The sequence below is a fragment of the Felis catus genome, chromosome D1 (genome assembly GCF_018350175.1).
Source record: "Felis catus isolate Fca126 chromosome D1, F.catus_Fca126_mat1.0, whole genome shotgun sequence".
NCBI classification, from domain to species: Eukaryota; Metazoa; Chordata; class Mammalia; order Carnivora; family Felidae; genus Felis; species Felis catus.
The window spans coordinates 93,970,020-93,996,392 of NC_058377.1; the positions used below are offsets into that span (position 1 = coordinate 93,970,020).

Below are 26,373 nucleotides of genomic sequence, written 5' to 3' on the forward strand. Positions count from 1 at the left end.
ATTCCCAAAAGTGATCTCAATGTGACACCTAGTGGTGGCTCCAGGCTTACCCCTTCAGGTCCTGATGGAAATACCCAGTCTCCAAGGTATTCAAAATTTTTGTTCCTGGAGGCTCTAACTCCACTTCCGTGGAGGAAAACTAACTTCTTTCACAGGAAAAATTACTTAGAAAAAATTCTTTAGAAGAAAATTCTCAGGCATCATTTTGAAGATGGTATCCAAGCCTTTCCTTTTTTTTTTTTTTTTGGTCTTTCTGATGTATGAATTGTCTCTTCTTGAGTCTCTAATGAAGTCTTCTCCACCCCCACAAACCTTGGCCTATTTGCAAATTCAAAGAACTGAAGCCCTTTCATTGACATCCAAAATACTAATTTTTCTACTTTAAAAATTGATAAATACCTCAGAAGAAGACTATGCATTGGCTTTCTTTCAAAGATGTTAGCACTGGGAAATTTTCTTACAAATGTTAATTATTCAAAAGTGTTTATATAAAAATGAGTCATGTTGTTTTGTTTCCAAATGGAAATTTGTTTTTTTGTTTTTTATTGTTTTTTGTTTTTAGATCCTAAATTGAGTTTTTTTCAAGCACCAGAGATGCTTTTGACTACTAGACACACACACACACACACACACACACACACACACACACACCAGGAAATGTAGAGTAGTTTTTAGCCAAAGTGGGAAAAAAACAGCTTTGATACTCTGCCTTTTGGAAGCCTCCCTGCCCCATTAGTGGCAGGCCATCATCTTGGGCTAGAATTTGTTGATGTCCTCTTGGGCACTCCAAATCTTCCCTGAATGGACAATGTCCAATGTGTCATTCCCTCTGTCTCTCTCCTAACTAATCTGAGAGTCTGCATAAATGAGCTGATGAGAAAGTGTCAAATGCTAAGTTTAGAGATGAGTTGGACTTGTCCAAACTGGCCTTCTATAGACATTGACTCAATGTTTTCTATTTGACTCAGAGTAATAATGGGGAGAATTGCAGGAAATGATTTGGCTGGCCTTCCCACAATTTCTGTACCATCCATCCATGTAGAATTGTACTAGCTCACCAGGTACTTTGGGAGTTAATTCTGCTATCCCCTCCCAAGTTAACTATATAAGCCTGAAACTAAGGATTTGGGTAATTTCTATATAATAATTCCCTTTTTAAAATTTTTTTAACGTTTTATTTATTTTTGGGACAGAGAGAGACAGAGCATGAACGGGGGAGGGACAGAGAGAGGGGGAGACACAGAATCGGAAACAGGCTCCAGGCTCCGAGCCATCAGCCCAGAGCCTGACGCGGGGCTCGAACCCACGAACCGCGAGATCGTGACCTGGCTGAAGTCGGACGCTTAACCGACTGCGCCACCCAGGCGCCCCAATAATTCCCTTTTTAAATTATCATTTATTGAGCACCCTCTATGTATCAGACATGACACTAAAATAATTTTGCATATTTTCTTGGAAGTCCTCCGATAAGCCCTAAAACAGAGCTGTTGTGTTCCCATTTTAGATCTATGAAAACTGTGGCTTAGTGACTTAATGTCTTTTTGCTTGTAAATAGCTGCGTTGAGAAATGCTTTTGTCTCCAATGTACTTTTCTTCGGCTTCTTTTTAAATACTTGGGTATTTGAAATGGAAACTTTGGAGTATAACAAGAATTTTCCCCCAAACAACTAATTAACAATAAACTGAGTCTCTAAGAGACTCAATATATACACATACTCACATAGCTGATAAAGTATCAAAGGAGTGTGATGTTATAATGCTTTGATCCTATGTCACTGGAAACTCTTGTTTTGAAAACTGATCCCTTTTATCAGCTTCTTGAACTGTCCTCACCATAGAAGCCTGAATTCTTCAGAGGGTCTTAAATTCAGCCCCAGTCCAGTGTTCTCTCTTCTGTTCCTGCTGTCTCCATGAGGATGGGATACAGACAGATACTTGGACAGACAAAATGGGTGGTTTACTCTCTGTAGTTTTTTTTTTTTTTTTTTCAACGTTTATTTATTTTTGGGACAGAGAGAGACAGAGCATGAACGGGCGAGGGGCAGAGAGAGAGGGAGACACAGATTCGGAAACAAGCTCCAGGCTCTGAGCCATCTGCCCAGAGCCCGACGCGGGGCTTGAACTCACGGACCGCGAGATCGTGACCTGGCTGAAGTCGGACGCTCAACCGACTGCGCCACCCAGGCGCCCTACTCTCTGTAGTTTTTATTCTGAAGATCATACATACTTGTAAGCCCTATAACAAAAATCTAAATGGTTCTGACTATAAACCATTTATTTTTGCAAATCTCATCCATGCTGCTAAGGAAAAGACTGTTTCTTTGGCAACCAGGACTCAAACACTGGACAACCATAGATGTAGAATTATAATTACAAGACTGAAATTCTGCCTAAAAGCAAACAGGAAGCATTTTTTTTTCCTGAAGCTATTGGCTTTAGATGATTAATATGTTTTAAATAAAATTGCAAGCTTTATTTTGATATGTTCAAGAATGCCAATCCCATGGACCCAGATTCAGAAACAAGAGACAACAAAGCTACTGCCATGGAGAGAATAGACTGTAGTAGCTAAAAGCAAGTCATCTGAATCCAGATTATCCAGTTAACATTCTCAGCTCTATAATTTCATGAGTCACCTTGGGCATCACAACTGACCTCTCTGTGCCTTTTGCTTCATCTGCTGAATGCGAGGGTTAAGTGAATTAATATATGGAAAGCTCTTGGAATGGTGCCTGGGGTAAGCTAAGCAACCACAGCTGAGTATCAGGATCAGAAGTACTGTGAACATATCTCTGTGCATCTCTCTTCACAGCCCAGAAGTAGGAGGTATTTCACCAATTTTTTTTCCTTCTCTCTCTCTCTCTCTCTCTCTCTCTCTCTCTCTCTCTCTCATTGTCTCTCTCTCTGAGGCAGCCACATACAATTGTTAGATCAGAATAAGTCTTCACATTTTTTTCCCTTCAGATGATGGATGGCAAAACTAAAATAGGTCTTCTTAAGATAATGTTTTTGAGTGTCCAGCTGGTGAAGACAGGAAAAGCAATTTCAGTGAGACAAGAGAGCCTTCAGGAACAGATTTGGAGAGAAAGTATTATCTTGGCCTTCTAGAAATAGAAGTGCCATGATGCAGACTGCAAGGAATGAAGATTATCCACATAGTCATTTTGCAGCTCAGTAAAAGAAGAAATGATGGAAGATAGAAGATGGCCCTGCCAATTTCCAACTTGGCCAACCAGCCTGCTGACACTGATGCACACCTGATTGAGCACCATACCCTGCTTTGCACTTTTAACATCTTGGGGGTGGCCTGATTTTAGCAGAGGCAGCTTGGTGCCTCTTACACAGAGGACAAGCTCCAACCAGCCCAACACTTACCTAGTGGACAAGTCTGCTAGCCAAGAAATCTCTTTGAGAGAGACAATGCTTTCCTATGGGGAAAGAGAACATTCTCAGACTCAGGGCTTTAATAGAACTACTCCATTTTGACGCTGCAAGGTCTGTGTTGCATGGCATCATCTGATTGTCAGTAAAATTTTTCTATTCAGTGATTAATCTTTGTCTTCATTATACTTTTTTCTTTTTTTAGTTTCCCAGCTTTATTTTGATATGACTGACAAAAATTATACATATTTAAGATGTCCAACATGTTTTCTTTAATAGTGGTAAAATAGGGGCACCTGGGTGGCTCAGTTCAGTTGGTTAAATGTCCGACTTCGACTCAGGTCATGATCTCCCAGTTTGTGGGTTTGAGCCCTGCGTCGGGCTCTGTGCTGACAGCTCAGAGCTTGGAGTCTGCTTAGGCTTCTGTGTTTCCCTCTCTCTCTGACCCTCCCCTGCTTGCACTCTGTGTCTCTCTGTCTCTCAAAAATAAATAAATGTTTAAAAAAATTTTTTAAAAATAGTGGTAAAATATATTGAGCACCTTGTATGTGTTTTCATTCTTTCTTCTTGTTCTTTCTTCTTTCCTTCCTTTCAATGCTATTCATCAAAATCACTAGGTGCTAGGTGCTATGGAATAAAATGATCAACTCAGCCAAGTTCCTTGTCTGCCAGTATCAGGAAGAGTACTCCACAAGTAAACGAATGAACAAGATAATTATAAAGTATGGCAACGTATACTAAAAAGATGACATATGATGTGGATCACCCTGGAGGACTGCCCAATTTAGATTACATGGCAAGAAAGGGCCTTTCTGAGGAAATGACTTTTAGTAGAGATGTATAGCTGAAAAAGAGTATCAGGTCTTCTTAGATCCCAGTTTTTTTGTGAGCATGAACATGTACAAAAGCCCTGATGTAAGAAAGACTTTGGTATGTTCTGGGAACATTAAAAAAAAAAAAAAGAGCAAAAAGGCAAGTGTGACTGAAACACAGTGAACAAGGGAGTGTATGAGATAAACTTGGAGATGTCAGCATGGATAGACTGTCCAGGGCCATATAGACCATGGTTGTAAGATCAGGATTTATTCCAAAAATGATACAAAGCAAATGAACATATTGAAAAAGGTAGTGCCGTGGTTTAATTTATAGGTTCAATTATTTAGACTGTGGCATGGTGATTGAGTTGTAAAGGAGTAAGAATGGAACCTTGTACACCAATTGTGAGGCCACTGCAGTCCTAAAGGTGATAGGTAATAGTGGCTTACACTTGGACATCAGCTAAGGAAGCTCATCCCACTTAAGCATTACACCAAATATTCAAAGGAGAGCTATGTCTTCCCCATCTCAGAGATGAGTTAACAAAGGCTACTAGCGATGGCTGCCTAAAATTACTCAGCTTCTAAGTGATAGAGTCAAGACTCAAACTCAGATCAGTATGGCTCAAAAATGAATTTCCTTTCCTGTAGACTTTGGACTTGTGCCTCTTTAGCAGTTCTTGCAAAAGAACCTTAAAATAGCCTTCAAAGATCCCGAATACTTAGTGATGCTTGCTATGAACGAGCAGTGTTCTAAGTGTTTTCTATGCATTGGCAAATTAAATTTTTTTTTAATGTTCATTTATTTTTGAGACAGAGAGAGACAGAGCATGAACACGAGAGGGTCAGAGAGGGAGACACAGAATCTGAAACAGGCTCCAGGCTCTGAGCTGTCAGCACAGTGCCCGGGACACGGGGCTCAAACTTACGGAGTGTGAGATCATGACCTGAGCCAAAGTCAGATGGTTAACCAACTGAGCCACCCAGGCGCCCCTATGCATTGGCAAATTTAATTCCCACAAGAATTCTGTGAAGTTCATGCTATTCTTTTCCTCTTTTTACAGATGAGTAAGTAATTTGAGTCTTAAAGATGTTAAACTAGTACATGTCAAAGGCAAAACTTCAAACCAGGCAGGTTAGCTCTGTTGCCATCCATTTAACCACTAAGCAATTTAAGAATAATCCTTCTCTGCTGGCCAGTGTTTCTACACTCAAGTGGTATACTTTAAACATACCCGGGAAAATAGCCACCATTAACCTCCTTCCAAACTCCAATTAGGATAAGGATTTACACAAAACATAGAAAAGCTTTTTGTGACAATTTCATGAAAATGCTAAAGATTAGACAGGCAGGGCTTCCCACACACCTCAGATGAGAATATGGGAGTATGTCGGAAAGAAAGTGAACAAAAGATTTGTCTTTTAACCATTCTGAGGTCTCAGAATCAACATTTCTACCAGGTCTGCTTTTTCTAATATAAATGTAGGAGACAGATTGAAATGCCAAGCTAAACTGTTCAGTGTTTTAGAAAATGTGGTTTCTCATAGGCAGCCTCAATTCAAGACACATTTGTCTGATGTCTTCTGAAAATTTTCAACAAGTTGGGTTTGTGGATTCTTAAAATTAATCACAGAAAAATCTCATACTCCAACAGAATGGGAGTGAACTAAAAAGGGCTGCCTTCATTCTCTGCTAGGGTTCTAACAGTATCCTCACAAAGCTCAAAAATCAACTTGAATAGCTAGAACTTTACTCTGAGTTTTCCCTAGTTACCTTCACTGTGACCTTAACCACTTGCTTTAGAATTACTCTGTATTTCCATTTACCCCTTAATTGCCCCAGGTCTCATCACTTAGATATGTAAAATTTAGCTAATTTAGGCTTTGCAGGGACTCAACCTTGAATAGCTTGCTCCAAAGCTTGAAGATCTTAGTATACCATAGAAGAGAGAAACAAAATAGACATTTTAGGTTTTTTTCACATCTAATTTCTTTAAGTAATGCTAATAATAGCTAGTTAATAATAGTTAACTAACTAATAATACTGATGGACAATATTTGAGACTTTGCATGTGTAATCTTATTTAATCTCATAACAAAGGAGGATTGTATTGTCATTCTTATTTTTCTTAAGAATGTTAAGGCCATGTAATCAGAACCCGAGGTATCTGATTCTACACATTGGTTTGTTACCTTGTACTTACACTCCTAAGTATACTATAGTACAGAGTATAAATGTATACATTCTGAAGTATTACATAATATAGGATATAGATTCAAATAAGGACAGCATACAGTATATATTCCTAAACATATTGTAATATGCTTACAATGCCAGTCCAAATCCCTTTCCATTTCCCCAGTCAGATTGAGAACGTGCTCTGCAATGTGGATCGGGCCAACAGGGCCTAAACAACTTAGTCTCAGGTTTTCAATCTGATATGCAAATTCATAATCACACTGGGAGCTTTTGAAAAGTGCTGATTATGCCCTTTCCTGGCCTGGAAGATTCTGATTTAATTGTTCTGATCTAAGGCCTGGGGGTCGGTTTTTTAAAGTTCCTCTGGTGGTTATAAACATCTGGGGGTACCATATAACCGCTCTGAGCAACAACACTACCTGCCCAGACTAAATGGTCTCCCCAAAATTCATACATTACAGCTCTAATCTGCAATATGACTGTGTTTGGAGATAGAAACTTAATTTAAGGAGATATTTAAGGTTAAAAGAGGTCAAAAGATCCTATCCTGATCTGATAGGATTGGTGAATTTTTAAGAAGAGAAAGGGACACCAGCAGCGGGTGCGAGGAAAAACCATGTGAGGACACAGCAAGAAGGTGGCCACTGCAAGCCAAAGAGAAAGGCATCACCAAACTCAACCCTGGCACCTTGGTCTTAGACTTGGACTTCCCAGCTTCCAGAATGGTGAGAAAATATATTTGTTAAGCTTCCCAGTCTAGGAGATTGTGTTACAGCAGTGGGAGCAGACTAACACAAGAGAGTGCTGTGGGCTGGTAAAGAGGCCAGCACCTGCATGTGAATAGAAAGGTGCTGGGGCCCTGAGCTGGTGGCATCCAACCCCCTTGCCCTTATGGAAGCCAGCCTAGGAATGGAGTGAATAGAGTGGGAAATAACTTCAAAGACTGGAAAGGACCTGAGCCTCACAGTTTATCATCTGTATACTGTTCAGTGACAGGAAAGAGCAGTATTTAGAAAAGACAAGGAATCGAACTCTTAAGATTGAGGCTTCCAGTCTTCTTTCTTTCTCCACCGCAGGGTAAAGATAGACCATGCTCTCTTCCCTCTCTATCATCCCCTAGTGTAAGCTATTGAGTCCTTACATCTCTCCAGTTACTATGATGCCAAACTACTCTTTACCTTTGTGTTTGTTTACTTTAAGGTATAACCAATGTGTGTGTAGGAGGGTGGGAGGGGGAGAGTAAAGGAGGGTTATAACTGGTCCTGTACCAGGAACAATTTGGAACATTTGAAGATAAAGCATAGTCTGTTTTTGCACAGCAAAGTTTTCTAATCAAGATTATTTATGATCTTGGGCTTTTCCAGTGTCTTGACTAAAGAATGAATTGCAACTTTTTAAAAAACATAGGTGGATCAAATAAAATGTGAAGTTGACTGCAATACAAAAAAATTAATCAAGGTCTGAGAAACAATGATGATTCACTTTTCACAACAAAATCTAAAGCTGAATATCTTCCCAATGTCATGACAGTGTTTAAAACACGTGGTCTAAAGTAAAAATGTAAGCTCTAAAATCTGTTGCACTGAATTGAAAATCTGCTAAGAACAAGCCTTCTGCCTGGGACCTTTAGCTTTCTTCTCTGGTGAAACGGAAATAATAAAGCTTACCTCCTATGATTTCTGGAGAAGTGAGCTTGTTAACATTCTAGAATCTTCTCACATAGTGCTAGAAAAGGGGCTTCATAAGTCTTATTTGATTTTCTTACTTCCTTTCCTAATTCTTACTTCAATACATTGGGTCACTAAAAAGTTAAAATCACTCTGATTCTCAGTTTCCATACATTGTAAACTGTGTTGCATGGTGACAGATTGTAGCTGTATGTGTGGTGAGCAAAGCATCACATATATAGTTGTTGAATTACTATGTTGTACACCTAAAACTAATATAACATCATGTGTCAATTATACTCAAATTTAAAAACATACGGGAAAAACATTTGCATAGGATTATGACAGGATATGTGTTAATTCCTCCATAAAATGGTTAGCATATCAAGTCCTATGATAACATTTGTTTATACTAAGTTAAAGTATGTAGGGATTTGGGCATTAATCCCCAACTGGGATCTTTTCTCATACAAACATCTCCCTTTCGTAAATAGCTGTGAAGCTGAAGAAATGAAAACTGACAGAGAAAGTGTTAGCCCACTCATTTTAATTTAGTTTAAGCATCCATCACTAACCAACAGGTCACATGACTATCTATGTCTTCTCCCTGAATCTTTTCTGCCATGTAGTGAATGTGTCACAAACTACAAAGGTTTAGTGCTACAAATTTGGAGTGATCACATTACTTCTTTGAATGGCAAAGTTGCTGTCTCTCAGTTATACCAGATGAAATCATAACAGACTTTGCCTGTTAGGGTTGATACATCCATGCAGGTTACAACAGTAAAGTACAGGATGGATAAACACTTCTGTACATACACTTGGTACCCTTCGCATTTCTCTTCTCTTTGAATTACTCAAGTGTTCTCCCAACAGCCTTAATGAAACTAGACATAAACTGAATTACATTCTTTTAAAACTGGAACAATCACACATCAACTTGCATTAAGTCCCTTCCCCGAGATCTAACTGGTGCATAGAGAACTGTGAAAGCACATTTTGACCTCCATTTGCTACTCTCATTTGTTTATTCTGGAATCAATTTGATTTGATCTCATTATAATATCCTTAAATGTACTAAATCTTGCATTAGTAAAAAGACACATGAAGCTTTTACACTAACCTGTTGTCCTATTCTCCATCCAGGGCTGTCAGTTTGTGGTCTACTAGTCTGTGAATGACCTGCCTGCTGCATTTAGTTAGATGAAGCCTTTAAATCTGTTTTCAATAAAGAAATAAATGGACTCCTCACTTTCCTCCAAATGAGCAGTATATGAAGGACATCTTCAATCACTGTTGGCCATGGGATTATAGGTGTCTAGTCCTATAATGAGTTATAATGACAGCAGTGACCCGGGTAAGAAGGCAAGAAGCTCCAGATTACCAGGCTGCCAGTTGGTAATTACTTCCTGGAGTATACATCCAGGTCCTAAAAGCTTGACCACTATACCAGGTATGTATCAATGACCACAAAAACTTTGCTGGTTCTCAATAAAAATGAAAAAAAAAATCTCACACTAGTGAATGGTTGGCAATCACCAATAATTTAAACAACAACAAGAATATTTAAGTAAATTGTGGTTCGTGTAGTTAAAAGATACTCTGAAGTTATTAAAAATATAAATGCTTCTAAAGAATATTTAACATGAAAAGCTTATGATGATAAATTGGTAAAGTCATGACTTCCCCATTCATTATCACCATTCCCAGTTTCTACCTTCTATTAATGAATATGTTACTTTTTCTATATGATCTTTATTAACATGTAACTCCCATACCAGAAAGTTGCTCATTCCAAGTGTATATTTCACCCCTCTCTTGCATTTTTTTGTTCCTTGGGAGGTGGGGGTGGAGTATATAATTCAGTGGTTTTTGTATATTCACAAAGTGATGGAATGATTGCCAATATCTAATTTAAATTACAACATTTCATCATTTCAAAAAACATTTTTTAATGTTTATTTTTGAGACAGAGTGTGAGTAGGGGAAAGGCAAAGAGAGAGAGAGAGAGAGAGAGAGAGAGAGAGAGAGAGAGAGAGAGAGAGGGAGAGAGAGAATCTAAAGCTGGCTTCAGGCTATGAACTGTCAGCACAGAGCCTGATGGGGGGCTGGAACTCACGAACCATGAGAACATGACCTGAGCTGAAGATCAGACACTTAACTGACTGAGCCACCCAGGCACGCTCATTCTATCACTTCAGAAAGAAATCCTATATCCATTAGCAATCATCGCTCACTGGCTCTTGTCCAGGGGTTAGACATCAGTAATCTACTTTTCATTTCAATGGATTTGCCAGATTGGGACATGCCATGTAAAAGGAGTAATAGAATACATAGCCATCTGTGTTTACCCTCTTTCACTGCCCATGATGTATTCATGACTCACACATGTTGAAGTATGTATCAGTACATCATTCCTTTTTAGGGGCAAATGACTTTCTATTGTGTGATGTACCATATTTTGCTTATTTATTCATTAGTTGATATACACTTGGGCTCCTTCCACTGTAGGGCTATTATGAATAGTTACTATGAGCATTTATGTACAAGTTTTTGTGTTCATGTATGTTCAATTCTGTTAGGTATATACCTATGAGTAGAATTTCTAGATCATATAGTAACTATGTCTAACATTTTGAGGAACTATAAAATTACTTTATAAAAGCTATACTATTTCAGTCCAATCATGTCATTGAAAAAAACCAAAAACAAACAAACAAAAAAAAACTCTTACACAAAATGACCTTAGACTACTTAATTTTGGCATTTTATAACTATGGGGGCTACAGATTTTTTTTTTTTTTTACCTTTTTAAAAAACAAAGTTCTCAGCTACAGTATTGCCGTCTTATTACAGCAAGATTTAGGCCTTGCAATTCTTCATTAAAAAGATTATTTCTACTTATTGCTACTATGAATTTAAGCAAAACTGGGGACCAGAGAGAGAATTAGAACGTTACAGGGAATTTAGGACACAGAGAAAATAGAGTAGGAAAGGTAGATAAGTAAAATACCCCGTAAGCAATCAACATTAACTTTGCATTTTTATGTCAAGGAGAAAAAAATGACATTGAGATAAACAACTTTGAGATCAGTGAATGGAAATCAGTAAACTCCCACATTAGGAGGTTAAAAATAGGCTTTGGGATAAAAATGATATTTTTCCCTTTACAGACATTCTTCGTGCAAATAGAGGTAGGTAGAAATTGAAAACAAATTTCACTAAATGCCAGCGCTTCTAACAGCCCAGCGTGTGAAACCCAGCTGCTCTTTTCTGCTTCATGCATTAGCAGGAATAATGGCAAAGACGATGACTTCCTTATTTGCTGACAGTTGTGTTGATGATGCAGGAGGCAAAATAGCATTTCTCTTCTGGGCAATGTTAATTATGGAGTGCTGACAGGAGTTCAAAAATAAATCCCAATCCTTCCAGTCAATGCCCCACATCAATATAATATGAAAAACGTGTAACCCACTGACAAGCATGAGGGAAAGGTACATCCTGCCTGCTGACACTTCTTTTTCAATAAATAAAAAGATTCACAGTAGATTTAAAAACTATTAAGAGTAATAGGTTATGTAAGAATAGCAATTTAGAGATCTATTATCTACCTATTTTTATATTTATATTGCTCATTTGGTTCTTTGAAGCAGAAAGAAAATGCACCCTTACACTCTCTTTTTCAGATGATAATCCCGAGGATCTGAGAAATTAAGTCACATAGGAAATAACTGGAAGAATGAGGATTTTATTCCAGGCTTCTGTCTCTTCATCCAATACTAAAACTTTTCTGTCTTCCAGACCAAATTTTTGAGCACAGTCCAGCAATTTTAAAGTTATTTATATGGATAATGAGTCAGATTATTTTTTTTTAAGTTGGGCCATATGATGAATTGTAACTACACCACATAGTTATTTAGGTCAGCACATTTCCTGTTAGAAATATACTAATGAGGGGTGCCTGGGTGGCTCAGTCGGTTGAGTGTCCGACTTCGGCTCAGGTCATGATCTCATGGTTCATCGGTTCAAGCCCCGCGTCTGGCTCTGTGCTGACAGCTCAGAGCCTGGAGCCTGCTTTGGACTCTGTGTCTCCCTCTCTCTCTGACACTCCCCTGCTCTCACTCTGTCTCTCTCTCTCAAAAATACATAACATTAAAAAAATAAAAGAAATATATTAATGATGCCAACGTACAATATTTAGAACACTTGAATTTTATTGCCAAGGTACCTGTTGTCAAAAGTACAAGGGGGATTTAATAAATTTTTATTAACCTCTACTATAGTTTTTTTTTTCTTAATTTTTTTAATCTTTACTTATTTTTCAGAGAGAGACGGCATGTGAGCAGGGGAGGAGCAGAGAGAGAGGGAGACACAGAATCCGAAGCAGGCTCCAGGCTCTGACTGTCAGCACAGAGCCTGACGCGGGGCTCGAACTCACAAACGGTGAGATCACGAACTGTGAGATCATGACCCAAGCCAAGGTCGGACGCTCAACCAACTAAGCCACCCAGGCGCCCCCTCTACTATAGTTTTTAAAGCAGCACTTTAAGTATTATGATCCTCATTTCTTTTTTTATTCTTTTTTTGAGGCAAGAAACTAATAGTTATGAAGGTTAAGGCAACTTACCCCTTACCCCATGTCAAATAACCAGCAAAATAAATGTTTATACACTGAATGTAACTTTTTGTGACCTCAAAGCCCTACTCTTTGATAACGCTAGCCTGAGAAAATGTAGTTCTGTTTTTACAAAAGTGCTTTTCTTTTGAGCCTGTAATTTCACATCTAGAACTGTATTCTAAGAAGAGAATGAAGGGCGTATACTATGATTTTGCTAAAATGATATTTATATCAATGTTGTTTACAGTTGCCAAAAACTAGAAGTATCCTAATAAGGGCTCAATTAAATTGTGTTCTATCCACATCATGAGACAGTATGCAACCACTGAGAATGTTGAAATAGAAAGTTACTTATTAGAAAAACAGTATTACAATGTATACTCTTCCTGGTAAACTCTGCTTAACTTGTAAAATTCAACTAGGTATTACATCTTTGGTGGAGTGTCTTCACCATTTCTCATTCCAAATAAAACTAGGTTGCCTCTTCTGTGTTCCAGTAAGTCTACACATATGGATATGATAGTATGCTTAGTTACTTGGGGTTCTGCCTCCCCTTATAGGCTATGATTTCCTCAAAGTCAGAGAATGAATTTTAGCCACTTTGATTACCACAATCATAGCTAATTCACCCGTTCATAATTAATATGAGGTATTCAATAAACATCCACTAAAAGAATAAGTGAATAATTCTTTACCACTGTGTTCAACCTATTTCATATTAAGGATCACATAGAAAATAAGACTTCTTTGACTTACTAGGGAGAACCATCATGCTTGTTCACAATGGGAGGAGAAAGATCTTGAGGTTTAGTTGCCCTTGACCTTACCTTACTGTCTGAAAGCAGAAAGGAATTTATGACCTCAGCACATGTGTAACCCACTCACTGTATGCCATGGTCTTATGATGTACTAATTTCAATGGTCTGGCAATAAACTGAAACAATGTGGGGGTTTTAATGTGATATCTAGACATTTCTATAGGATACATTAAAAGTCTTTATCAAATATATCTCTCAAAGTTATCTTTAATTTTCTGTAGATTTTATTTTGTGTAAATACCTATTTTTTTTTAAATTTTTTTTTCAACGTTTATTTATTTTTGGGACAGAGAGAGACAGAGCATGAACGGGGGAGGGGCAGAGAGAGAGGGAGACACAGAATCGGAAACAGACTCTAGGCTCCGAGCCATCAGCCCAGAGCCCGACGCGGGGCTCGAACTCACGGACCGTGAGATCGTGACCTGGCTGAAGTCGGACGCTTAACCGACTGCGCCACCCAGGCGCCCCTAAATACCTATTTTAAGAGTAGAGTCCATTAGCATGTTTTACAAAAAAAAAAAAAGCCACTAGATCTAAAAGGTTTAAAATTCACTGAAAGGTGCTACCCTGTTTTGAGTATATTACTCTGACTACAAATCATCTTAATTTTAAATGTGTGCTTCATTTGTTAAGTCAAGATTTCTGTTTTTATTTCCACTTTGAGACTGGGGTGATCTGACTTTAACAAAGCCCACTAAAATGTAGTTAATGAGAGTATTTGTTCATTATTCTTTTCTTGAGACATTATAGTACAGCAGAAATGCTTCCAACAAGACTACGGAAATTCCCCTGGGAAGGAGAAAAGAAGGTTGCTATTTGGAGTTCACTGGGGATGAAGATCTGTTTCACCCTGGGCATCTCTATAGTCAGTATTTTCACATTACCTAAAGAAAGTCAGAGAGAGGGTCATCGGGAAGAAAGTCAAATGGATAAGGGCCAGGAAAAGGAAAAAAAAGAAAAAAAAAAAAAAAAAAAAAGAACACCGGAGCAAATTTACAAAAGTCAAAATCAGAAGACTGCCTTCAACTACTCCTCAAGAAATCTCCGCACCTTCTTGACGTTCAGTTGGATATATGCGTGCTTCAACATAAAGGTGTAGCCGTGTAGCCGTGTTTACAACCACTACGTTTTCATAGTCTGAAGGAGTTTCTATTTATTTGTCATAGTACTGTTGGCCAGAACCGTCACACCCTATGGCTTAATAGTCTGCCTATAGCCTTAGACTGGAAATGTTGACAAGGGAAAATATCAGATTATTATCTTACTTTGTTCATTCCATACTCTGATGAGTTGGGATTACATGCAAAGCTATGAAATTAGGGATTTATCTCATCCCTTCCTATTGAACATGTTTTTTTTCCTTCTTTTTGTTTCTTCTGTGCAGGGGAAGAAGTTATACATACACAACAATGGATGATCTCCAGAGATGAGTATACTTTTCAAATCATAAACCATCCCCCCCACCACATATCTACCTGTCTATATACACATACTTCTATAAATCTGGAAGTATGTATAATCACAGCATTTTAAAAAAATTATCTTGGAAATATTGGACCTCCCCATTGAAAACCAAATGGTTTGGATGTGGTAAATAAGAAAAGACGATCACCTTTTCCATCTCGTTATATTCACACATAAATAATTTGTGGTATGATAATCTTTCCCTTCACTTCTGTTTTAATAAATATACATAACTAAAAGCAATACCTTCATATTCCAAGAAAATTCAAATGATTCAATAATTAATTTTCATAGCAAAAGAGTCTTCCTTAGTTTCCTTATTCAAATAATAAATATTCATGGAGTGACAACTTTGCTCTAACTAGTATCTATGTATGGGGTATATACAGCAATTAGCAAAACAGATCACAGCTCTGACTTCAAGAACCTCATATTTGAAGTCAAGATGTTTTCAGTATTAAATTACTGACAATTTCTCTGATATCAAGACTTTTTATATTTATAAATTTTATAAATGTATAAAGTTGAACTGAGGAATACTGGAAAGAATGAACTTAGATATTGAGACATACACAAATAATATTCAATGTCACAAATAACCCTGTAACCACATAAATGACACAGATACAAGTTCTAAATATTATTAACTCTAGTTCAAAATCTCCTAAACCTACCCACACCCAGCACAGATATCACAAACTCTGTATTTGGGCTCATCATTCCCTCAATGGAACCTTACCTCTTAGGAATTCCCCTGTCCTCATCCATCCTCATTCAAATCCCAGGGGATAAGCCTATCAATTCCATCGTCAACAACATATCCTCTTTAAGTAACTCATAGCCAAATTAAATCTCACATTCTAATGAACCGTAAAGTACCATAATGGTAAGTTATAAGGTTTAGCCATAGGTGAATACTACATAAATATTTCAAATTGTCCCATAGAAACGGGTGACAAAAAACATACAGCAGGAAAAGCATGTATGTACACTATGATGCTACTTGAAATACACATACAGATAGTTCTATCAAGTTTTTATTGCACATTATTTAATGCTGGGGACACTCTGGTATCAGACGAAAGTACTTGAATAAAAGTCCCACCATTTAATGGCTAGGTCATAGCCAAGGATTAATTTTCCTGACCTGGATACCCAGTACGCTGGCTTCTCAGAGAGACATTTGCCACTCCCCCTCCTATTAAAGAGTGAGATCATTTGGAAATCAAACCCCAGAAGATATGGAAACTGTTTACAAATGAGTACTTCAGACAGACGTTCTGCTAAAATGATTAGAGCTGAAGTTCAAGAATTTCCAATCCTATACAACTATAAACACAAAGGTTGGGGTATGGAGTGTGATGACAATATGGGATAGGATGGTGAACTCTCCATTATAAATGTTAAGGCAGAAGATCAGGGTGGGAAGCTATAATTCTGCTACATCGTGAAACTGCAACCATAAAGTTTGGACCTCAGCTCCAAACTGTCCTAGAGGAAGGGCTGATATTTCTCCAACCATGCAGCTTTGAGCCCCACAACTGAAGCCTGGGATGCCTCCCCAGTCTGATGTCTGGTGCTCCAGTTCCCTGTGCAACTGCCATTGAGAAGATTGCTCACCTGCACCTGTTCTCTGTAAGTTTTCCCCTCAGTGACAGTCTGTTCCCGGCGTCTGTGTGTGCTTTCGGCTCATTCACTTGTGATTACCCGGTATTAGATGATTTTGGACAAGTTAATTCTCTGTGAATCTCAGTATCCTCTTCATCAAATACGGATAATGATAGTAAACACTTCATTTGGTTTCTGTGAGGATTAAATGAGATAATCTATGTCAAGTGTTTATCACCGCACCCGCACATGGGGAACATCCCAAAATGCTAACTATTATTAAAATTTAGGATTTAATTCCAGGGGATTTTTAGCACAAATAAGGAGATCATATAACATCTTAAAAGGAACTAAAAAATAAACTTGAGGGCTTTCATTAAGAGACATAGAGAGCCCTTGTTCTATAATCAGCGACTCTGTTGCCAATATGATAGGGATTATTTGATGACTGAGTTAAGTTTGGGTTTCAGGTCGGAGAAATTTATCATGAAGAAGAGACAAAGCAGACTTCAGCTTAGTCTCTAGATGCCTTTCAAAAAGGAGGAAAGAGAGGTGGTGTGAAGGAGAGATAGCCCAGTGCCTATATTTCTTCCTACACAATTACTCATTTATTTATTCATTAATCTATTCATTATCTCCTCATTCAAAAGTTATCCCTTACAAGACACTGTACTAAGCACCACGGAGAAATAAAAAGACAAATCAGGCCAACATTGAGAAGAACTGGCTTGGCCAAAACTTACACCTTGCACTGCCAGTCTCCCAAAGGAGGATCTGGTCTCCTGAAAAGCATGTGGAAATCAGCTTCAGTAAAATGCTTAAGCAATCAATTCTGGTAAGATGCCAAGGTAGTAGATTCAGCAACGGTCAAATGGGTCAAAGAGCTGGAACTCTAAGCCTTACCCGGCAGCACACTGATCCTGTTGGAGAAGAGGCTTATGTTCTCACAACTATGGCTGTACAATTGGCAGCACGGGACTTGGAGCTAAGACAGTTGATGGATACCAGCTCTTAATCGTGCCAGGGGAGGGGCTACTCTTTCCTAATTTGTTTCTTAAAAGCCTCCTGGAGTCTAGTGCTTACATTTGCTAGAACCTTGTGTGCTGCCCCCAAAATACAGTGGGAAATTGGAGGGCAAAGACACCCACCACTGTGAATGTCTCCAATGTTCTTTTATCAATCCCAGTGTGTGAGCTTCTGGTGTTTTTTCCTAGTTTGATCAACACACTTGTTGTTCTTAAGAAGCTCATTATGTGAAAGAGAATGAGACTCTGAAGTGTATTAAATGAATACAATTAATAGAATGCGATGCTATGGAAAACAATAAAGTACGTGCCATGTCCAGAGGAAATCATCCATTTCCTTACATGATACATTCAGCTCTCTTGGAAGTGTTGGCTAGAAGCCAATCCTAAGGCCCTGACCATTTCCCTCACCAAAAGAAGAGGAATGGCTCTATTGTATAAGATCAGTGCACCTGTACCATCTGTTCTTGAAAGGTAAGAGGCAGGTTCTAGTCCTATATGCAATTAACTGGTTCTGTGCCCATACCTCTGACCATGTGCCCCAGGGTCCAGTTTTAGGGGCATGACAGGAAGTCTGATTTGACCTTATACACAACACTATTTCTCAGTACAACTTTCCTGACAATGACATTGATATTTGAAAGCCTGAGGAAGTCAAAACTTCCTTGTCCATTTTTAATAGGTTCTGAACTTGAAAGAGACGTTTAATTCAATGTCTCTTTTAAATTTCATTTTTTAAAATTCAGAACTGAATTTGAATCCCAATTGATACTGGGAAGATTGAATTCCATCGTGAAATGTCAGTTGCACTCATTTCTCCATGGCCAAATCTATCTCATTGGGTTGTGTGAACATTAACTGAGATGATGCAAAGTAAGTATTCATAAGTCTGCTTGTGTGATAGGAATAAGAAGAAGACATAAAGAGAAGTCCAAAGATCCTTGAGAGACTGATTAATGGAAGGGGGTTGAAAATAGAAACTTTTAGCATTTTTCTCAGTTATTTAAAAACAGGAAATATGATTAAAAGTCGAGCAAATGATTAAAAATATTTTTTGAAAACTTCTCTAAAACTTTGACACCACTATTCAGAACCAAGTGTTTGAGTATTCCACCAATACCAGAGGAAGGCATGTAATAAATCACTGTGGAGGTAAAACCTCAGTCAATGCCCCTCCCCTCCAGAGGACATTGCTCTCCATGTGTCATTTAAAATGCAATTCCCTTTGAATGGGCACTGGTTCTATTACCAGACATGACTGCTTTTACTACTAGCAGTGGTTTAATGATTTTATGTCATCACAATAATAGAAACATGACATTCAACTGTGACTATAGCTTGTATGAATCTATTTTTGGAAAGCTGATTTTTTAGAGGACATGGAAATGTGCAGTTTTGGTTCCTGTTTATTTCCCAAAAGGCTTAGCCAGTAACTTTCGCACATCATCCCCTCTGTGTACCTTTCATGATTTTCTGAAATGAGTGTGGTCATTTGAAGTCTCAAACAATGATTGTTCCACATACAGAAAACCTCCTTTAGAGAAGAATTGGGTCTGAATCCAATATTTCCATCCTGTGAAACATCCCTCATGGAGGATTTCCATGCCTGAGTCTCACTCTTGATCGGAAGAAGCACACAAACAACAACAACAAAATAACAAAAATGCCACATTCAACTTCCTCTAATCTCATAACAAGTGATTCTCACTTGCTTAAGGCCAACTCTTCCATCTTGGGTTCTTGATCCCAACCCCTCCTGTCCCTTCTAGGACTTTGATCCATCAGTGTTCTACCTTTGTTCCTATTTTTTCACATTTCCCCCCTCTACTGGGTTTCTCCTTTCAGTCTGCTAACATGCCAAAATCCTTACCAGCATCACACACACACACACACACACACACACACACACACACCCTCTGTTTATCTCTAGTCACTGACCTATTTTCCTCCACGACCAAACTATTTAAAATAGTTCACATTTGCAGTCTCCAAGTTTAAATCTGTTTTTTTTCTCTTGCTTCTATAAATAAGTATATGATTTTGCCTTGCCTCCTTGTTTCAAACAATATGCTGCAAGCATTTTCTTATCTGTCTTCTCTCCTCTTCAACCCATGCCTGCAGTCTTCTGTTCCCACCGATCCCCCCCAGACTTCCCAGAGAAACTTCATCAATGACCTTGTAAGAGTTAAGTCCAATGGTTAATATCAGTAATTTGAACATTTTGCTTAGGTATATAACAGATAATACTTCCTTTTTTATTTAAAAACTCTCTTCTCCTTTGGTTTTATGCTGCTGCTGCCTCTTTATTCCCACCAAAGTGCCATACATTAGATGCATTGTTTTCTCCAAGTACTACGCCATACACTTTTACATTCTTAAAACAACCCCGGAAGGTAGAGAATATTGTATTATTACACACATTTAAAAATTAAGCAAGTGCAACCTTAACAGGTTGAAGAACTTCACCCAAGTTACACAGTAAATAAAAGATATGGAGTAAGAACACAGTTTTATCTGTATATTTTTATCAAAAATATACATTTTTGAAACTTGTAACATAATACATAAAACAAAGGATAACGAATACACCAAATAATTATAAGCAACAAATCTCACCAATCCGCAGACTTAAATAATATTAATTATTTTGCTTTATTGGATTATTTTCCCCCCAGGATTGATATACTGTTAGAAAGAATAGAAGACCACTTTGCAATCATCCCCAATTTTACTCTTTCCTCACAGAGAAAATGATTCTCTAGTTCGTCTACCCTTCATGTCCACATTTTTATCCTATTATATTGACACAGTCTTCTTTATTCCTCCCCTTTTTCCTTTTGTCTAGATACTACATATCCTTTTCCTTTTCTGTTAGTGTTCACTCATAAAATCTAAACATACATGCTTAAACATCTACCAATAAGCAGTATGTCTTATCTTCTCTCAAATTGAATAGGGTTCATACTAAATTTCTTTCTATAACACCACATTGTCTTGTTTGTGCCTTGTAAAATACCTTTTTTTAAATGACCAAGAAATTAGATGTGTCATCCATCATCCATCATCCATGTTACTTTTACAGTCCAAGTTTGCTTCCATTTACCTGTATGTTTATCAAAGTAGTTCCTCAATATCCTATCTTTATTTTGGAAAGAATGGGTTCAATTTCCTCTTAATCATTTTTTTTCAGTGAGAGTATGAATGTTTAGCTCTCACAGTATGCTTTAGGGAGCATTTAAAATAATTTTTTAATCCACTCCTGAATTATACTTTGGTTGAGTGTAGAATTCTCTCTTAACATTTGCTTTTCATCCACCATTTAAAGTTATCATTCTACTTTGTTTCTTGTCCCCATATAACTGGAACAACTTCTGTAACCCTAATTTTCAGTCCTTTGATTGTAATAGATATTTCATCTTTGATTGCTTCCAAGATTTTTTGTTTGTGTGAGTTCTGAAGTTTCATCGCAATATATCTAGGTGTAGATTTGTTTTAAATCATCCTGTCAAGGACATGGTATACTCAGTCATTCTGAAGACTGGTATCCTTTTTCAGTCTGGGAAAATACTGAGCCATCATGTCTTTCATTTCTCTCTATTCTCCTCTTCTGGAAATTCTCTTGTGTATTTTCTATAGTATGCTATCTTTGTACCTCTGCTGCATGTCTGGTTAATTTATTCAGATCTATTTCCAAGTTACTAATGCTTATCTACACTTACCTACATCTTTCCCGATGTGTTTGCTCAAATCTCCACATCAAACAACTCAAATTCTCCACAGCTCAAGATTGAGGTCCTTCTCTAGGTCTGATGTCTGTGCTTATTTTTTTTTCTTTCATCTATTTAAATGTTTACACCTGTATTTTCAGGTCTCCTCAAGATAGTTCCATTATCTCTAGTTCTAACTTGTGAATTCTGTGTGTTGCATTTTCTGAGGTTTTTTTTTTTTTTTTTTTACTATGAGCTTATTATGACTTTAATATTTGACTCTTAAGTCATCTTCCTGGGGGTTATGAACTGCATTCTCTCCTCGTCTCTGAAGAGATAATTAAGGTTAAATAAGGTCATAAGGTTGGGGACCCAGTCCAATGGGACCGGTGTCCTGACAGGAAGAGATACCAGGAATATGTGTACAGTGGAAACCTCATGTGAAGTCACAGAGTGAAGGTGGCCATCTGTAAGCCAAAAAGAGAGGTCTCATCAGAAACCAAACTTACCAATGACATGATTGGATTGCCAGGCTCTAGAAACTGAGAGAAAATAAATGTCTGTTGTTTAGGCCACCGAGGCTGTGGTCTTTTGTTATGGCAGCCTGAGCAGACTGATGTAGGGGTATTTCAGGAGCCCCAGTTTGCAGCAACCCCCACGGAGTGCCAGTTCATATTCCTTTCTTTGTTGTGTCATTAGCTTCAGTGTGTTTATATTAGGAATTTTGTTATTTTCTCTACTTGCCATTCTTATACTATATAAGCCAGAGACATGTGGAACTCACAGGTTTGCTTAGAGCTATTTCATATTGCCAGTTTCCCCAAAATGACTCATTTTAACTTAATGGCTAGTGTTCAGAGTTTTCCTAGTCCTACTTTCAAGGACACAGCAGAATAACTCCCTGTCTCAAACCTTTTAGCAGGTAATATACGTCCAATCTCCTTGTGTATGGAGCCTGTGGCCTGAGCTACTCTCTGAGGGTACTAAGTGTCAGACCCAGCATTTAGGGGCTGTCTCCCAATTCTGGTAACTCTGTAAGAATAGGGACCTCTGATTATTGCTATTGCCTTGAATTATTCTTCCCTCTGGAATCTAAAGAGTCTTCTTTCTTGATTCTTTACCCTGGGTAATATTTCAAAACTACTTCCTTCATAATTTAGCCAATTGGGAGTGGAATTTGAATTCTCCTGCATCACCTTCATTTCACATATTGACCAGAGACCCTTATGCTCTCATTATGCCATCTCGATTGTCCCCATCATACCTCTGACTACTTATTATAGAATGGAAATGTTATTTTCTCTTTCTCTGCTTGACAATTAAATATTAGTATTTTCAGAGGATCAGTCATCTCTTCTGACGATCCAGTTGAAAAAACTAGTCTACTGTCATTGTTACGAGTAACTCATTTTTTAAAATTCTGATTTAGTATCTCAACTCCTACGTTCAGTGGAGAGGCAAATTCCATCCATTAACCCTCCATAGTATTTCCACCCTACCTTCAACCCTACTTCTTGCTAGACAGAGCAGCCTCTCAGGACTTTTAACTTGTACTGTAATTAATTAACACCCATGCCTCTAATCATTTTTGTTTTCATTTATTTTTCTCTTGGCTGCTGGAAGTATTTTTTCTCTATTAAAAAAATAACTAATACACCATATTTTATACCATGCATCTTTCCAATAGATTTATTTTGCCTATAAGATAACGTCTAAACTCTTCAGCTTGCAAAAGTGCATCTTGATCATTGAGTCTTTGACTACTGGTCTAGATTTACTATTAACAAGGCTCACCACTTTGAACTCCAGCTTAATTAAGGCATTTGTAATGTCACGTTGCCATAATGTTGCTCAAGTTATTTCTTTCCCTGAAATGATTTCTCCTTGCCCACTCTTATCCCCTTCAGCTCTATATTACTTTCTAAAATCTTTCAGTCTTTTCTAGGGAAAACTGACAATATCCTCCTTTGTATCTCTGCCATAAATAGTCATTCTTCGTACTTATAATCTTAATTCCATTGTTATAATAATACGCGTGCCTCCTACTCTGAGACTGTGAGATCTTTTAAGACAGAGTTTCTCAACCTCAACGATAGTGACATATTAGACCAGATAATTGTTTGTTGTGTGGCCTGTTTTGTGCATTGCAGTATATTGAACAGCTTCCCTAACCTGTAACCACTAGATATTAATCCAACCCACACCTCATCAGACAGGCCAACCAAAACTGTTTCCCAATATTGTCAAATGTCCCCGGAGGGTGGAGGGATGTAATCATCCCTGACTCAGACCCAACACTTTAAGATAGGGACTATATTTCAAAAGTCCTGTGTCCAAGACCACCACCTACATTCTGGAAATATTAGTTGACTAAATGAGTGTGTAATGAGAGATATGAGTATACGAGTGATATGAGTCTATGAGTGTATACATAGAGAGATCAAGTCTCTGTATAGAGATAGAGACACAGGGATTGAGATCTTCTCATTCTTTGGTATGTTAGTATAAGTTATACATTAACTAAAAGACATAAAATATTTAACTTTTGAATAATACTTTTGAGTAGTTCAGAGAACTAAAGTTTAAATAATATTAAAAGGATATGAGATTGAATATACGCATGTCATAGTGAAGGACTGAATGCCAACTAAGATACACATTCAAGTAAGAACAATTAGCAATTTTGTGAACTGGCTGCCAGTTCAAATTTATTTTGCCAAGGCTAATGTTTAGTTAAGTCAATTTCTGCCAATTATAAGAGCCTTCATTGAAAGAGCTTATGTTTGAATTTCAACAACTCTGTATTTAACCTGGAGGAAATATAATCTCCTGGGCAATTGTCAAAACAAGTGACTGTTGACAATGAGTCCTGGAAATAAAAGCTAAATAAAAGACCAATCATATTTCTTAACTGTTCTTTTAGACTTCAACAAATATTTAGAAAATGCTTAGAATGTGCTAAATATTTGAAGGAAATAAAAAAAATATTTTCAACATCTTTTTACTCGTACTAAAAGAAATAATTCCTGTGTTGCAAATAACCTAAAGAAGTGGAAACAAAAGGTTAAGAATGTTCAAGTAAAATAGCCATTCCTCTATTTTGGAAAAATCAAGGAAAGAATCACATAAAAGACATCATGAAATTTCAGCCTTAGGGGAAAATGTTTGTTAATATCAGACTTATTTATAATATTCTATTCAAAAACTAGAAACGTCTTAACATTGAATATCAGCTACAAGTACTTTGATTTAAAAATTTTAGTTGTAAAAACCACAGTAGTATGTGTGTCTAAAAACACAGCAAAACTATGTGTTCTATATTTAAATGATAACTTTAGGAAATAGAATTTTGCATTCAGTTTGAGTTACGGGAGACTGATGTGTAAAATGAATTACATAAGGATCAAAGTCTGGAATAAAATAGACCACAATGTTAACTATTATTTCTGGATTGCAGGACTGGCAGGATTGGGATGACCATTTTTTTAGACACCTCAGTATTTTTAATTTATCATCAATAGCTATTTATTATTTTATATATGTATAACTGATAAGCTAAACAAAGGTTTTGTTCTGTGACTCTATTCAGATCTGAGAATATAGAATGGCTTTCCTTTTCAAAATTTATCAAGCATTCATATCATTCTGACAGAAGTTTCAGATACCAGAGAAGAAAACACAATTTTGTACAATTTTATCTCTATACTTTCCTATACTTACTTTAGTAAGCAAGTAAAATTAATAATAAATTGTTTCCAAGTTGAAGTTGTTATAGTCTTCCTCCCTCCTTTAAAATTTACTTTTGAAAAACATTTTTAATGTTTATTTTTGAGAGACAGAGCATGAGCGAGGTAGGGGTAAAGAGAGAGGGAGACACAGAATCCAAAGCAGACGCCAGGCTCTGAAGCGTCAGCACAGTGCCCGATGCAGGGCTCAAACTCACAAACCGCAAGATCATGACCTGAAATTGGACACTTAAACAACTGAGCCACCCAGGCTCCCTTAAAGTTGACTTCTTAAAAAGAACTTACTTCTCTATGTGCCAATCAATATATATGCAAAATTGATTACAAACTGACTAAGTAGATTTGTATTCAAAATGGTTGAAAGGACACCAAATATCAAAAAACTTAAATTCCTCCTCTTCCAAGAAGACTAGTATTACTGGAGTCTATACTGATATCATCCTTATTTAGATGATTCATATCATCTCTCTTATATGGCAGTTAAATGTATAAATATTCTGCCTCCCAGTGGAGTGTTTTAAGTATTCAGGTGGAATCATTTATTCTTTTGATTCAATCCCCTTAGGCTGAATGCATTTTGAGGTACTATCTAAATTCAAATATTAACAAATGTGCAAATAGCCAGTGCCTGGTAAACAGTAGGTATTTAGTAAATACTTGAAACAATGTATTTACAGAGAAAGAAAATTGGTTACAGAAATAACAAAACAATAAAAGGCAATAAAATAAACTTTGTGGTCTCAGCACAATTTGGAGTTATAACTACAGCAACATATTATAGACTTGATTTTATTTCTTTCTCCATGATTTAGACTTTCCCAAAAAATTTTCCCAAGGCTTTCATTGAAAATACATTTTTTTTTATTAGCTGGACTCCAGCCTTTCCAAACACACATCATGTCTAACATGCCCCTGACTCGAAACCAATATAATTGCTATTCTCTACAGCAATGATATTCCCCTGATTATTGCGTAGCCTGTCCTTACATTTACTCAGTTCCCTGCTCAAAGGTCAAAGGTTGCTGTCTATTAGTTTCTTGGAACCTTGAGCAACAATCTTCCTGAACCCACCTACAAAACAGATGGGTGACCTTGCAGGTTTGCTCAAAGAATGAATTAGGACAGTGGTTTCATGTAAAGCCCCTAACACTGTGATTCTCATTTGCTCTGCCATTATCATGCAAGAAATGTTACCCTTCACTGCCAAAGAAGATACTTCCAGTGAGGAAGGCAATGATTGCCTGAGAATATGAGAATGAAAGGGAGATTCACACTCACAAGTGCTTTCTTTATTTTTCCATTTGCTTTTTAGCTTTTGCACCAT

At 37.4% G+C, this 26,373-nt stretch overlaps 1 protein-coding gene across 4 annotated transcripts in view; it reads right to left on the minus strand.

Moving 5' to 3' along the window:
- The window catches only part of LRRC4C (leucine rich repeat containing 4C), a 1,352,261-nt gene that overhangs the window by 925,628 nt on the left and 400,260 nt on the right, over nucleotides 1-26,373 (minus strand). For 3 of the 4 annotated variants that reach the window (XM_045039151.1, XM_045039152.1, XM_045039153.1), the window contains one exon: nucleotides 16,584-16,766. The exons of the other annotated variant lie outside the window; for it this stretch is intronic. The gene's annotated coding sequence lies outside the window, so the exon portion shown is untranslated. The remainder of the gene's footprint in view (nucleotides 1-16,583; nucleotides 16,767-26,373) is intronic. 4 annotated transcript variants of the gene reach the window in all.